General features: G+C 40.1%; 1 pseudogene; it reads left to right on the plus strand.

Annotated features, from left to right (window-relative positions):
• The first annotated feature begins 2,929 nt into the window (after nt 1-2,929).
• Nucleotides 2,930-17,509, plus strand: part of LOC125266232 — a 125,307-nt pseudogene continuing 110,727 nt past the window's right edge.

The raw sequence follows: 17,509 nt of genomic DNA on the forward strand, positions 1-17,509 counted from the left end.
CCATGTGCGGTATATTTCTCCTCAGTTTATTCTCCTGTTTATTGTTTTGATTATTATATTAAGTTTTCTGAATAGATCTCCTTCATTGTGCACTTTATACAGCCACCAACCCTGACAGTATTGCTTGATTATAGCATATCTGCTGATTACAGCAGAGATCGAGTCAACTAGATCATCCATTGTGAAGGCCTCATCAACACATGCCACAGTTCCTCAACAGACCGTCCATACCGGCGTGATGAATATGATCCTCAACTGGACCACAACGCAGCCCTGAAGTATCAGCAGAGATTGAGTCAACTAGATCATCATTGTGAAGGCCTCATCGATACGACAGCCAGTAGCACAGTTCCTCAGCAGACCGTCCATACCAGCGTGATGAATACGATCCTCAACTGGATGGAACTGAAATAAATACTTTGAATGTTGTGATCCTATCAGACTTATGATAGCAACCTGAATCGTAACAAAGCACTTTTCGCCAGAGGAGAACTGGCCCCCTGACTAAGCCTGGTTTCTCCCAAGGTTTTTTTTTCTTCTCCATTTTAACACCTATTTGCCACCTGATGTCACCTGTTGGAGTTTGGATTCCTTGCCGCTATCGCCTTTGGCTTGCTTAGTTGGGGACACTTGACATTTCACTTGACATTTGATATTCAACAGTATTCTTGACATTTATTCAACAGTGCTTTTGATCTGCCTGCATTAACACTATTTATTCTTTAAGAGAAAAAATTATATACCAGTTATCAATGTAAAGCTGCTTTGACACAATCTTAATTGTAAAAAGTGCTATATAAATAAAGGTGACTTGACTATAGTAAACTTTCCTACCAGTGAGTGACGTTAACTGCATTATGTACCTGCCCTGACCTTTGACATTAATTTTAATGTATTCTTTACAGAAATCAGTGAAGATTTGACCAGATCTACGCCAAAATGCAGATTTGGCTTGTGGCCGTCAGCGTGATAGCATGTTTCTTTGTTATAACATCATTTGTTAGGTAAGGAATATTAAGAAGTGAGGAAATTTCACAATTGGACTTATTGCTCCGGTGGCAACCTATCACTGCACCACGCTTGAATTTACTGAGCTTCTGAGATCAACCTACTCTTTCACAAATGTTTGTAGAAGCAGTCTGCATGCCTAGGTGCTTGATTTTATACACCTGTGGCCATGGAAGTGATTGGATCACAATGATTTGGAGGGGTGTCCCAATACTTTTGGCAATACAGTGTATATACCTACATGTGTACATGCTCAGCTATAGATAATTTCTCTATTATTGTTTACTTGTGCTGTATTCTTTTTTCATCCGTGTTAGAGAATTCAAGAGCGAGTTTGCTGAAGAGGATGAGCAGGAGGAAAGTGTTGGGACAGTGGTTGGAATAGACCTCGGAACGATCTACTCCTGGTGAGAATGAATTTGATTTCATAAGCAGGGCCATTAAAATTGACTTTTAAAACAAGAAAAAAAAAAAGTATATTATATATATATATATATATATATATATATATATATATATATATATATATATATATATATATATATATATATATATATAATTAATTTACGTTAATTTACGTTTAATGTAACTACAACAAAATTATTTATATATATATATATACATAAATAAATAAATATATAAATAGAAATAAAATACAAATATATACACATTTTATACATATTTTACATATTTGTATTTTATATCTATAATATTTAATATATTTATTTTTTATATTTGTCACGGGTGTTTTGGTATTGTGTTTATGTTTTTGATTTCATGTCTTTTATTTTGTAGTTGATTTATGTTGCTTGTTTGTTTCATGCTTCCCTTGCTCCTCCTGTTTTCCCTTAGTCCATGTGTCATGTTCTAGGGTGCGTTTCCCAAAGCGAACTATGGTCGTAAGTTCCGTCGTTACCAATAGAGTTCAATGGGACTTACGACCATAGTTCACCAACGATGCTTTCGGGAAACGCACCCCTGGTTGTTTATAGTCATGTGGTTTTCAGTTCTGTTCTGTTATTGGTTCTCATGTTCCTTGTGTCATTTGCTCATTAGTTGTCTTTGTCATGTTTTCACTTGTATTTAAAGCCATTGTCTTACCCATGTTCCTTTGTTGTGTATTGAGTTAATGTAACCCTGCTGTCGGTGAGTCAAGCCAAGCCATGTCAAGTCACATCTGTGTTTTTGTTCCTGTTCATGTTATGGATTGTTATCATTAAACTGCACTTGGGTTCTAACTACACTCGCCTCCAGTGGACTCCCTTCTGTTACAATATTTTTTTATTTAAAAAAAAAATATATATATAATTTTCAATATAACAAAATTATATATATAAACAAAACTTAATAAAAATGTATCTTTTTATATTTTTTATTTAAAGAATATACAATTTTTCAGTATAAAATTTAAATATTTTTAGCTAGAGCAAAATATATAATTATAAAATAATATATTTAATAAAAATATATACATGTATAAAACTTTGTATATATAACTTTTTTTATATTTTTTTATTTAAAAAAGAACAAAATATGTGTGGCAATATAGTGTACCTACATGCATACATGCTCAGCTTATAATATTATATATTTTTATATATATATATATATATATATATATATATATATATATATATATATATATATATATATATATTTTTTTTTTTTTTTTTTTTTTTATATATAATTTCTCTCTTATACTTTATAATAATCATTATTACTGAGTACTTATACCGTTTTCTTTTTTCATCAGTGTTGGAGTGTTCAAGAACGGTCGTGTTGAGATCATCCCGAATGACCAGGGAAACCGCATCACTCCATCATATGTGGCTTTCACTGCTGAAGGAGAGCGTCTCATTGGAGACGCTGCGAAGAACCAGCTGACCTCCAACCCTGAGAACACAGTCTTTAATGTCAAGCGGTTGATCGGCCGCACATGGGGCGAATCCACCGTGCAGCAGGACATTAAATACTTTCCCTTTAAGGTACACCCATCTGTGAACCTGTATTAATTTGTGCCAGAGCTCCGGATCTGTTTGTCTTCAATGGGGAATGTTAAACACCTGCTTTGTCTCTTCCAGGTTATTGAGAAGAACAACAAGCCTCACATCCAGCTGAATATTGGATCAGGCCAAATTAGGACTTTTGCCCCAGAGGAAATCTCTGCAATGATTCTAACTAAGATGAAGGAAACTGCAGAGGCTTACCTGGGACAGAAGGTAAAGTTTTGGTTTCAACACACAGAAAACATTGAGGCCAACAGCTGCTGTCAGTTGCGTCGCAGTGAAACTCCATCTAATTCACTTCTATTCTTTTTAAAGGTCACACATGCTGTGGTCACTGTGCCCGCTCATTTCGACGACTCCCAGCGCCAGGCCACCAAAGACGCAGGAACCATCGCTGGTCTGAACATTATAAGGATCATCAACGAGCCGTAAGAAACTTGTTACGCTTGCTTTGTTGTAAAACAGCTTTAAAACAGTAAAACATCACATTTAAATCGACATCAGTGTTATTTTAATATCATAGATCTATTATTATTTTTTTAATTAAATTGATTTAGATGTAATTTTTATGTTTTACACTTAATTTTAGTTAAAGTTTTAGTTTCTTTTTTTTTTTTTTTGTCTATAGTTTTAATTGGTAATATACACTCACCTAAAGGATTATTAGGAACACCTGTTCAATTTCTCATTAATGCAATTATCTAATCAACCAATCACATGGCAGTTGCTTCAATGCATTTAGGGGTGTGGTCCTGGTCAAGACAATCTCCTGAACTCCAAACTGAATGTCAGAATGGGAAAGAAAGGTGATTTAAGCAATTTTGAGCGTGGCATGGTTGTTGGTGCCAGACGGGCCGGTCTGAGTATTTCACAATCTGCTCAGTTACTGGGATTTTCACGCACAACCATTTCTAGGGTTTACAAAGAATGGTGTGAAAAGGGAAAAACATCCAGTATGCGGCAGTCATGTGGGCGAAAATGCCTTGTTGATGCTAGAGGTCAGAGGAGAATGTGCCGACTGATTCAAGCTGATAGAAGAGCAACTTTGACTGAAATAACCACTTGTTACAACCGAGGTATGCAGCAAAGCATTTGTGAAGCCACAACACGCACAACCTTGAGGCGGATGGGCTACAACAGCAGAAGACCCCACTGGATACCACTCATCTTCACTACAAATAGGAAAAAGAGGCTACAATTTGCACGAGCTCACCAAAATTGGACAGTTGAAGACTGGAAAAATGTTGCCTGGTCTGATGAGTCTGGATTTCTGTTGAGACATTCAGATGGTAGAGTCAGAATTTGGTGTAAACAGAATGAGAAGATGGATCCATCATGCCTTGTTACCACTGTGCAGGCTGCTGGTGGTGGTGTAATGGTGTGGGGCATGATTTTTTGGCACACTTTAGGCCTCTTAGTACCAATTGGGCATCGTTTAAATGCCACACCCTACCTGAGCATTGTTTCTGACCACGTCCATCCCTTTATGACCACCATGTACCCATCCTCTGATGGCTACTTCCAGCAGGATAATGCACCATGTCACAAAGCTCGAATCATTTCAAATTGGTTTCTTGAAAATGACAATGAGTTCACTGTACTAAAATGGCCCCCACAGTCACCAGATCTCAACCCAATAGAGCATCTTTGGGATGTGGTGGAACGGGAGCTTCTGCATTAGCAGGAAATATATGTATTAATGTTGCATCCATTTGCATTGATATGTCTGTTTAAAGAAACTCAACTGGAGAAGGGCATTGAATTTTAACACACATTAACTCTAAATAACCAAACAAATATAATAAGAATAAACAAATAATGAACATAACCTGGTAACTGGAGCCTGAATAAATCACATAAAATGCATGTCGCGAGCATCACAGTGTAGCCGGTTGACCTGAGACATCTATTTAATTTGATATTTTTGTCCAAGGAGAAATGTTTTGTAAATTTAGTTAACTTCAGCAAAACTTGTATTAAATTAATTTTTATTAAGTCCTATATCCAGTGGTTCCGGTTGGGAGTTCCTATCAATTGTTGTAGGTGGGGCCTTAATTAGTGAGACACCTAAGGGAAATGTATCGTTCTCCTTTAAGCGTTTGCGCTCAGACGCACAGTGTATGCGGACTGAGAAGCAGGTAGTTTTCTCTCTCACATAAATCCTGCATTAACTGTCTCTTTATTGTGTAATCGCTACATTTATGATGTTAAAACACTGTTAAGAGTTTCTGTCATAACCTGTATTCGTGTGATTAGCGCATTTTCTTTGAAAGTAGTACTTTTATCCGTGTTAAAAGTTTGCACGTGTATTTTTCCATGCAGGAATGAGAGAGTAGGCCTGATTGTGTGTGCGTATATTAATTGCCTCACACTACTGTTTAAGGTATGTTGTTTCAATCTGATCATTAATTTAAATGTTTATTTTATGATGTGAATTTATTTGCGAGTTTATTTAGAATGCATGTATACTTAAGTGTGTACTAGACTTTCTATACTAACTGCTTCGTGATACATTTTCATGCAATGACACAGTGTGTTCATGCAAAAAAAATAATTTTATTGTACAACAGTGATTAACAATCAAATTTTGATGCAGTTCAGAGTTTATAGTACGTTACATATGCATTTCTATGAGTTTACAGCATATTTGAATGCTAACTTACAAATGTTATGTATTTTCTATTCTGTTGGTTGCACTGTCATGTTATGTGAGATAATTAAGCACTATATTTACTCTTGTTAAATATTTCTGTATCGCTTCTCCTTTAAGCGTTTGCGCTCAGACGCACAGTGTATGCGGACTGAGAAGCAGGAATGAGAGAGTAGGCCTGATTGTGTGTGCGTATATTAATTGCCTCACACTACTGTTTAAGGGGAATAAATCCATCATCCCATCTAGGGCTGCACGATTAATCGCATGCTGTTCTCACGCGCATTTCGTCAGTAAAGCCGGTTCCCTGATTACCGCTAAATCGCCATCACCTGTTTTTAAACGGAGCGCCTTTTAATAGACGGAGCCGTAGTTCACGGACAAGCCACGCAATATCGCGTTCATTATCGCAGGCGATTCATCTGCGATATGAACGCGATATTGCGTGGCTTTTCAGTGACCTACGGCTCTGTCTATTAAATGCCGCTTCATTTGAAAGCAGGTGATGGCGATTTAGCGGTAATCAGGGAACCGGCTTTACTGACGAAATGCGCGTGAGAATAGCATGCGATTAATCGTGCAGCCCTAATCCCATCCGTGGTGTGGTTGTATTTCTGTGGTGTCTAGAAGCGACCACTTGAAGTCTGCTACATCTAACTGGTGCTGTGACCCGGATCCATTTGGTCAGCCACAGCCGATCGCCGGGGTCAAGCAGTGTGCTGTGACGCGTAGATGCTGTACCGCGTGGCCAGAGGATCTGTGCAGCGGATTTTCAAGTGATATTCAATCATTTGCACACACACACACTTTCATCTATCTACCGTGAAGTTCCACATAATCCCAGACTGAGTCGTACACTTTACACGCACGTGCGTTTTGGACATTTGCACATATTGGACGTTGACATTTACACTTACATTCCTCTGGAGACTGTGGTTTCTCAATTTCTATATTACATTAAGTGTTTTCCACATCTGTAACCTTTGTACATTTACATATTTTATTAGTTTGTGTTCTTTTATTTGGAATTCAATTTGTTTTACCACACAGTATGGCTGGAAGAGGTCGAGATACTTTCGATATATTCACTCCATTAGCTGGGAGGGGTAGAGGTCTGTATAGTATAAGAGAGAATACAGGGACCCTACCAAAGCTGTTATTCCCAAATACCGTGTCAGTGACAGAAGTAAATCCTCATCCTGAGTTAGTACAGCCCAAATGTTCCACTCCTTCTGATGGTAGCCTAAATGTCACACAGCAGCTACGAGAGTTAATAGGAGAGCTGGGTAGTCAGATTGGGGAGTCAATCATCAGCCATTTGCTAGCTAGTCCATGTGTAGCCAACACATTACCCACAAGTCCATCAGAATTAACAAAGACTGAGCTCCCACCTGAGTCCCCCAAAGTCAACTTCATAGTGAGGTCTGACATCAAAGAACCACCTATGTTTAACACTCTGAGGTCTGAAAACGCGCCGGCGCGTTTTGCATGTTTTTTTTCACATTGCAGCAAAACAGACTTAAAATACTCTGTCATTTTTTGTCATAGAGACATAAGTAATACATCAATTGAAACTATAGAATATCTCCTTTTATTTGTATACACTCAGAGTAAAAACAAAATGTTGTGCTTTTTGTAAAATAAAGAAAAATAACATGCGTGATCTCTCCTCTCCCTCTGAACGAAGTCCAATCTGATAGTTCTCAGAAAATGAAGTGTAACTTAGTGAATACTAATCACAAAAAAATCATACTTATGTCTAACAAAACGTTGAAATGTCAGGTTTTAAATTGTGCAAGTCAAATCGAAAACAAACATTCTGTGTTTATGTAATCTGTATGAAAAGAGAGCCATGTCAGAAGTCCGTGATTCAGCTCATTACCCACTAATGCGGCCACGCCCACGGAGCCAGCGCTATTCACAGGCAAAGTCAGAGACAACACATGCATTCATCATTTCAATCGTGTATTTATTGCCTTGAAAAGTGTTTATCTGGATGAAAAAGCCATGGTTAGCGATCTCTGGAAGACATGCAGTAAATTCCTGTTTGTTTTCTTCTATTGATAAGTTTTAGGTGAGTTTTTGTTTCTTTAGCGCCCTCCGGCTGTAGTATGAATTGGTAAACACCATTCATGGAATATCGTCTTCTTCTTAGGTGAATTTGTGGACTAAAAATGCACAGAGCGCCCTCCGGCTGCAGTATGAATTGCAAACACCAGCGCTCATAGAGATAACAATGAATATTAAATAAAAAATAACTCCTCTGTATAGAAAATTGACATAAACATATGAGAATCCTATATTTCTCCAAATGTGCATGCTTTTAAACTAAAAGCCTATATTCAGACTCTTTGCATCACAGAAATACATTATATTTTTAAAGTATAATATAAAACCATTATTTTATATTGTAATAAAATTCTGTATGTTTCATATACCATGATGAGCTTGAGACATCACAGAAGTTTTTTTTCACAGCCTACCTGACTGAAATGCCTCATTAATATGCAAGTCTTTTCAGGTCATTACTATTCAATTCTTTTGTCTTCACAGGTGAGAATGAGCCATTATTCATGGTGATTCACGCCTCCACGCATACCGTGTTTCTTGGCAAAAAGTGTCTTACAAAAACTAAATCAATATATTGTTATAAATGAAAGAGTAGTCAGCATAATTTTTACATAATTTTGAAGCAAAAACTCTAGTCTACAACCTTCAATACCCAAAAGTCTTGTGAACACAGATTTAATATACTTTTATTGGCCTTATATCAGTGACTTAAGTTTTTTGTTTTTTCAGTAACCACGCATAAACGTTATTCCTTCAAAAACACAAACATGTACACACATGTTCCTCACATATTATGGTAGCCTAGTTTGTGCTGAATACAGTGTAATGACACTTGTGTCATTAATATGTTTATGAACAACTGAAAAAAGCACAAATGTCAGGGTATGTCAAAACTTCTCCAGGCCCCAAATCAGCCTCAGACTCCAGAGGGTTAAAGGAGATGAGAGTGACAAGTATACAGTCCAAGAGTGGATAGTTGTCATGGAACTGTACTTACAGAAAAGCAGCTGCCCCGAAACGGAGAAAGCCGACACAGTCATGAGTCACCTCCTGGGAAGAGCTAAGAATATAATCAAAGTGGGACTAAAAAGCACTGCTCCTTCTACTCCAGTTAGTGTCGAGAAGATTTATGACATGTTAAGACACTACTTTAGTGATCACCCAGTGTCACTTCTGCCATTGGCAGATTTCTACGCAACACAGCCTAAAACTTAAGAAAGTCCCGTAGACTACTGGGTGAGATTGAACTCTGCAGCTGAACGAGCTAATAGCCATTTAGAACGTAGTGGAGGTAACATGGAGAATATGAGTGCAGAAATAGCCATGATGTTCATACGAAACTGTCCTGACCCTGAACTGTCCAGCGTGTTTAAGTGCAAACCTATGAGCAAATGGTCAGTCGAAGAAATACAGGAGGCTATTGATGAACATCAGAGGGAAAGTCAGTCTCGTAGAATTCCCAGTACAGTTAAGCCCCGCACCTTTCAAGTATCGACAGCTACCGCAGTCCCTAGTGTTGAAGTCATGGAAGGTGAAATCACTACCATCAATGCTGCCGCATTCACTCCGAGTAGCCATCCTAAGACCGTTGATCCAGTCTTGCCCAATTCTGATGCATTAGAACGTGTCCTCAGCATGTTAGAGAGAGTGCTGGAACGAACCAGTCAGCCGGTACACAATCCTTCGAGGCCCTTTCAAACACAGGGAGCTTGCATTCTGTCTTGCCGTGTCTGTGGGGACACAACACACTCCACTCGCTCACACTGCATGCGAGAAAGGCGGTGCCTTATCTGCATGAGGGTTGGACATCAGCGTAAAGACTGTCCTAATGTTACAGAACCAGCTTCCCAGCCGAACGTCGTGTCACATTCTCAGGAAAACTAACCTGCTCGCATTGGGGAGGGGACGATGTGAGCAGGAAGAATGAAACCCTCAGCAATGAAGATGATCTTTTGTTGTATGAAGAAAGCTGCAAAGCAATTCCTTATAAGAGTGTCTTATATCAAAATGTGATGAAGTTGGAAAGAGCTGACAGCCTATTTTACACTGATGTTGTCATTGCAGGGGCCCAGGTTACATTACGTACACTGCTTGACAGTGGGTCCATGGCCTGTACCATGAATGGGGAGGCTGTACGCAAGTTGAAGAGTGCTGGAGTTGTGCTCGCACCCAGTGAAACACACCCTGATATCGTCCTTGTTGGTTGTGGTGGTGTCAGCATTCAGCCTGAGGGCATTTACCAGCTTGAGATGGAAGTGTACGGACATGCAGTTAGTGTTCCCACTCTAGTTGTTCCTGGTCAGCGAGATGAAATGATCTTGGGCACTAATGTTATCAAGTACATTATCAATCAGATGAAGAGTAGACACGGGTATTGGCGTGTCCTGAATCGACCTGAAAGTTCAGGTAATGATGACATTATGCAGTTTTTAGACATGTTGTCTGGTATCCACAGGGACTGAGATGCCCAGCAAGATAGGAACGGCTAAGCTTACCCAAGCCGTAGTGCTGTGTCCACAGCAAGAACATCTCGTTTGGGGCAGGTTACCTGCTACCGTACCTGTTTCCAAAGGAAGTGCTGTCCTCATTGAACCTGCAAAGTCACAGTCACATAAGAACATTGTCATCGGGCGGGTGGTAGCATCCATGAGTGATGACAGATGGGTCCCCGTCAAGGTGCTGAATGCTACTGACAAGCCCATAACTTTGCGAAAGAATACAAAGTTGGCTGATGTATTCCCTTGTGTAGCTCTGGAGGACTTGGACATCAGTCCCCAGCATCCAACCAGTCATGAGCTGAAAGTCATGCACCAAACGACACACGTCTCAGTTGTTGACAGTATGCCCCCTGAGTTAAGTCTCCATAGTAGACTGAGTAGACTCGGTCTAAGCGACCTTGATGTAGAATCTTGTGAAGTGTCACAGCACTGGAAGGAACAACTTGTGCAGCTAATATGCAAATATGAGGATGTGTTCTCAAAGAATAAACTCGATTGTGGCAAAGCAAAGGATTTCTTTCACCGAATACATCTTGCAGATAATCGCCCCTTCAGACTGCCTTACCGACGTGTGCCCCCAGCACATTACCACAAGCTCAGACATGTTCTTTCAGAAATGGAGGAGCTTGAAATAATTCGTAAATCCTCCAGCGAGTGGGCCTCCCCGCTGGTGCTCGTCTGGAAGAAAAGTGGAGATCTACGCATTTGTGTCGACTATCGGTGGCTGAATGCCCGTACTACTAAAGACGCCCATCCCTTGCCACACCAGGCAGATTGTCTAGCTGCGCTTGGCGGCAATGCCATATTCAGTGCTATGGATCTTACCTCAGGATTCTACAATATAGAGATGGCTGAGGAAGATAAATTTACAGCCTTCACAACACCTATGGGGCTCTATGAATTTAACAGGCTTCCTCAAGGATTGTGTAACAGTCCTGCAAGTTTCATGCGTCTCATGATGGGCATATTTGGGGACCAGAACTTTCTGACCATTCTTTGTTACCTAGATGACCTTCTAGTATTTGCACCAAATGAGAGAGTGGCGTTGGAGAGGCTTGAGCTGGTGTTCGGCCGCTTGAGAGCCCATGGTCTAAAACTTGCCCCAAAGAAGTGCCACCTGTTACGTCGGACTGTACGGTTCCTTGGGCACGTGATTGATGAGAGAGGGGTAACAGCCGATCCTGACAAAGTACAAGCTATCACAGCAATAACTGAGATGGATCTTATGATGGAAGACGGAGTTACGCCATCTAAAAAAAAGATTAAGTCGTTTCTGGGTATGGTTATGTTTTATCAGCGTTTCATACAAAACTGCTCTAGCATAGCTAAGCCCTTATTCACACTGACTGCAGCACCGAAGGGACAAAAGAATAATGGAGCAAAGCCATCTGTATTTAGGAAGCTGAACCCAAGTGACTGGAAGAGGGAACAGCGTGACTCCTTCAATCAGCTAAAGTCTGCCCTTTTGGAATCTGTAGTGCTTGCACACCCAGACTTCAACCGCCCGTTCATCCTGTCAACAGACGCCTCGTTGGATGGATTGGGCGCTGTACTTTCTCAAGTTCCGGAAGGCGAAACTAGAGCTTGTCCCGTTGCTTTCGCCAGTAAGGCCCTTACACGTGCCCAAAGCAATTACCCTGCTCACCGTCTGGAGTTCCTGGCCTTAAAGTGGTCTGTCTGCGACAAATTCAGCCACTGGCTGAAAGGCCATTCCTTCACTGTATTAACGGATAACAATCCATTAACTTACATCTTGACGAAGCCGAAGCTCGATGCGTTTGAGCAGAGGTGGGTCGCCAGGTTGGCACCATACAACTTTAGTATCCAGTACATCCCCGGAAACAAGAATGTGGTGGCGGATGCCATGAGCCGACAACCTTTTGTCCGGGCACGTGCAAGTCAGAGGTTGGTAACAGAACCTTACAAAACCCTTTTGGAGGAAGCCAATCACTTTAAAGAAGATGTAGTACAGCATGCCTTCTGGATCAGTGCTAAAAGTCAGAGTGTTGAGCCTCCATTCTCCGGCCAAGGTCCAAATTGTTCCTCACTCTCCTCAGATGAAGTGTCGGCCATACTGATGAGCCAGGTAGAGTGGAATGCAGGGCCGAAGGGAGAAGTACATCATTGGCTGGCTCAGGATGTGCACAACTTGGTTCCAGCTGGTCAAAGCGCGTTGCCAGTATTTACACTGAAAGAGCTTCAGGATAAACAGTCAGAAGATCCTGTTTTGTCACGAGTTCTTTCCTATGTCTCCCGTGGCAGGAGGCCATCAAGACGCGAGAGGACAAAAGAGACACTGAAGACCCTGAAAACTGTTAAACAGTGGGAAAATTTGAAACTGTCAGATGGAGTTTTGTACCGTGTGTGCAAAGATCAGCTAACAGGACAGAAACGTTGGCAATATATCGTCCCAGCTTCACTGACCGAACAAGTCCTGCAGGGGGTACATGACAATGCTGGTCACCAAGGCCAGGCCAGAACACTTCACTTGACCAGAGAAAGATTCTTCTGGGTAGGCATGGAGCGAGACGTCAGAGATTATGTTAAGTGCTGTAAGCGCTGCGTAGTAAGCAAGACACCTGAGCCAGAAGCGAGGGCACCGCTCGAGAGTGTAAAGACAACCAGGCCTCTGGAGTTGGTGTGTATTGACTTCTGGTCTGCAGAGGATCGCAAGGGCGGGATGTGCTAGTGGTCACAGACCACTTTACGAAGATGGCACATGCCTTTGCTTGCAGCAATCAGTCAGCCAAACAAGTAGCCCGCCAACTGTGGGACAGATACTTTTGCATCTACGGGTTCCCAGAGAGGATCCATGCTGATCAGGGTGCGAACTTCGAGAGTGAACTGATTCAGGAGTTGATGCAGCTTGCCGGTGTCAAGAAGTCGAGGACGACAGCCTATCACCCTATGGGGAATGGACACACTGAGCGGTTTAATCGCACACTAAGCAGTATGATACGAGCCTTACCCCCAAGAGTTAAGCAAAAGTGGCCTCAGATGTTACTGACACTGACGTTCACATATAACTGCATCGCTCATGAATCAACAGGTTACGCACCATTTTACCTGATGTATGGAAGGATCCCTCGTCTGCCAATAGATGTTATGTTCCACAGTGTTGGAAGGAATGACGACATCACAGACTATGGCAGCTACGTTGCAAAGATGAGAGATGATCTCAAGGAGGCTCTTAACCTTGCTCAAGTTAATGCCAGTGCAAGTCAGCAACGACAGGCTGAATTCTACAACAGGAAGATAAAGGGGTGTGACATTGAGGAAGGAGACAGAGTGCTGCTAGCCAAACAGGGGCGAAAGGGGTTGGAGAAAACTGGCTGATAAGTGGGAATCTGTGCCCTATGTGGTAGTTTCTAAGGACCCCAGATGCCACACTTACCGTGTCAAGAATACCAGTACGGGTCAAGAGAAGGTAGTACACCGTAACCTTATGTTGCATGCCAACTTTCTGCCGCTTGAGGAAGGAGAAAATGAGTCTTTCCACGATGACTCATTAACCAGCAATGAGACATCAGATGAAACCTTGACACAGAGTTCAGAACTGGGGAACGACCTTCCTGAAACAGAGCGTACTGCTGAATGGGTGGCTTTCTTACCTGGCACAGATGATTTGGTGGAAAGGAGAGGAGATCCAGAGGAACAGGAGAGTGTGATGGACCCTGGAAAGCCTGAGAGCAAATCAGATGACTTGATCCCAGAGTCTGAAAGTAAATGCCCTCATTCAGACCATCGAAACATTCCATCAAATCCAACAGACTCTCAAGCCAGTGTACATACAGTTGATGAAATGCTCGGTGCTGAAGAGCAGCCAAGATCCATTAGCACCTTGTCCATTTCCAGTGCACCCCCTAATGTGTCTGAAGTAGTGACCCAGGTACGAACACGGGTTGGCAGGTTAGTTAGACCTGTAAATAGACTGATTCAGAACATGACTCAGAGAACAAAGCACAATGCAGTCAAAGATGTTACTAAGTCCCTTTTATTTTAAGAGGTTTCAAGTTACATGAGCATAGTCATAAGAATATTAGGCAAGCAGAAAAAAGTCATTTGAGTCAAATTGAGTGGTGTATAAGGCACCTCTTGAGCAAAAGAATATCTGAGAGTCTGATCAGCTTTCTTTCATTCTTTGTCCCGTGATGTTCGGGTAACATGTATGTTGCATGACGAAATGGTGTGGCCAGTAACAAATGACTTGCCTTATTTGCTCCCTTATTGAACTGACAGAAGTAATAGCACAAGTTTTGTGAAGTTAAGGGGGGAGTATGTAGCCGGTTGACCTGAGACATCTATTTAATTTGATATTTTTGTCCAAGGAGAAATGTTTTGTAAATTTAGTTAACTTCAGCAAAACTTGTATTAAATTAATTTTTATTAAGTCCTATATCCAGTGGTTCCGGTTGGGAGTTCCTATCAATTGTTGTAGGTGGGGCCTTAATTAGTGAGACACCTAAGGGAAATGTATCGTTCTCCTTTAAGCGTTTGCGCTCAGACGCACAGTGTATGCGGACTGAGAAGCAGGTAGTTTTCTCTCTCACATAAATCCTGCATTAACTGTCTCTTTATTGTGTAATCGCTACATTTATGATGTTAAAACACTGTTAAGAGTTTCTGTCATAACCTGTATTCGTGTGATTAGCGCATTTTCTTTGAAAGTAGTACTTTTATCCGTGTTAAAAGTTTGCACGTGTATTTTTCCATGCAGGAATGAGAGAGTAGGCCTGATTGTGTGTGCGTATATTAATTGCCTCACACTACTGTTTAAGGTATGTTGTTTCAATCTGATCATTAATTTAAATGTTTATTTTATGATGTGAATTTATTTGCGAGTTTATTTAGAATGCATGTATACTTAAGTGTGTACTAGACTTTCTATACTAACTGCTTCGTGATACATTTTCATGCAATGACACAGTGTGTTCATGCAAAAAAAATAATTTTATTGTACAACAGTGATTAACAATCAAATTTTGATGCAGTTCAGAGTTTATAGTATGTTACATATGCATTTCTATGAGTTTACAGCATATTTGAATGCTAACTTGCAAATGTTATGTATTTTCTATTCTGTTGGTTGCACTGTCATGTTATGTGAGATAATTAAGCACTATATTTACTCTTGTTAAATATTTCTGTATCGCTTCTCCTTTAAGCGTTTGCGCTCAGACGCACAGTGTATGCGGACTGAGAAGCAGGAATGAGAGAGGAGGCCTGATTGTGTGTGCGTATATTAATTGCCTCACACTACTGTTTATTAAGGGGAATAAATCCATCATCCCATCCGTGGTGTGGTTGTGTTTCTGTGGTGTCTAGAAGCGACCACTTGAAGTCTGCTACAACAGCATCCACAAAATGGCGGATCATCTACGCATTTTCACTATCTTTATCAACTGGAACACACACACATATTATATATATATATATATATATATATATATATATATATATATATATATATATATATATATATATATACACACAATTTTTGCAAAATAAACATACACATAGTTAACACAAATGACTCGTGTGCATATTGCTTGGATGTCGTACAAGTATTACCTGTAAAAACAGGAAAGAATGAGGAGACCAGAGCCAACGTCCGTGTGTATCCAGAATCTCCAGCTATTGTGAGGGTGCCGGCACACAATGCTCCTCTGCACAAGTCCACAGTTTCAAAATAAGAGTCCCGCTCTCACTCAACAAAGATGATAATTTATACATAACCATTTTCGACTTCCCGTAACATTTAACATGTAAATAAGCAGAAATGAAATATATATATTATATATATATATATATATATATATATATATATATATATATATATATATATATATATATATATCTTTTTCTCCCAAAATTACAATACACAAAATGTGTACATATGTGTGTGTGTCACATCAGCATTATATTACTGATTATAATCAATGGGTTCCATTGTCACGTCGCTTGTGTCCTGTGTAGACACAGTAAGTGATCATTATGATCACGCCGCGCGCACACACACAGTTTGATTATTTATACTTATTAACATGTTTGTTGACTATATTTTTAGGGCATTCCTCAAGTAGAATGACTTCGACTGATGGCTCTCTGAAAAGTGAATAGACGCGCTTAATTAGAGACGGTAAAAGTGAGTGGAACATCATTGGTCTTATAAAGTGAATGGGTCTTGCCCTACCCAGATACAATGGTTCATACGCCCACGCATTATACCATTAATGTCCGCTTATTACACATTACTGTAAGCCATTTTTTCATGTTCATACAGTGCGCGTCTCACTGAATGCGGCGCGGCCCGACGTGACAGGTCAAATCCCCAACAGCAAACGAACTCCCTTTATTTCTGACACAGTCCACGCTCTTTGCAGTGGTCAATACATGCTGCTCTGACACGGCGCGGTTGCGTCCGGCATAGAAACGGTGTTGCGCCACGCCGCCTGCATCCAATGTAGACATTATATTGATTATAATCAATGGGTATATTGTCACATTGCTCGCATCCTGTGTAGATACAGTAGAATCCTAATCACTTTCACACCAAATATACTTATTCTAAACTTAGACAAATGTTTCAAGTGCTGAAAAAGCCAACCTAACATATAAATACAGCTCATAAATGTAGCAGATTCGCCTCAATTGCTGCTCAGTAACTGGCCAAAATGCTCTGTTCGACTTTTCTGCGACCGTCTACTCTTCCCTGCGGATGGCCTCTGACCTACGTTCTGTACGATCTGAATTTCTGCGCTTTGAATTTACAATATTGAATTTAATGTTCTGAATTTCTTCTTCATCTTGAAAACTTGAAGCTGTATTTTTAAAAACTGGATATTTGCTGTCTAAAATTTCAGAACGAAAAATCTGCAGTTTGAAAATACATGTCTATAAAATTCTCCCATTAAAACATTTCAGTTGTGTTCAATTTCAAATGTTTACTATTCATGTTTTAAAAAATCTAATTCAGAACTATGTAAAATGCCACATAATATTCAATTTTATTAAATTACACTTACCTATAATTCAAATTTACACAATTCAAATAATATTGTCATAATCCTAGCTCCATAGACAAAGACAATTTTACACTCGACGTGCAAAAAAAAGTTTTTCCTGATGTACAGTGGGTACGGAAAGTATTCAGACCCCCTTAAATTTTTCACTCTTTGTTATATTGCAGCCATTTGCTAAAATCATTTAAGTTCATTTTTTTTCCTCATTAATGTACACACAGCAGTCCATATTGACAGAAAAACACAGAATTGTTG

Source organism: Megalobrama amblycephala, linkage group LG4, assembly GCF_018812025.1.
Source record: "Megalobrama amblycephala isolate DHTTF-2021 linkage group LG4, ASM1881202v1, whole genome shotgun sequence".
Classification (NCBI taxonomy): Eukaryota; Metazoa; Chordata; class Actinopteri; order Cypriniformes; family Xenocyprididae; genus Megalobrama; species Megalobrama amblycephala.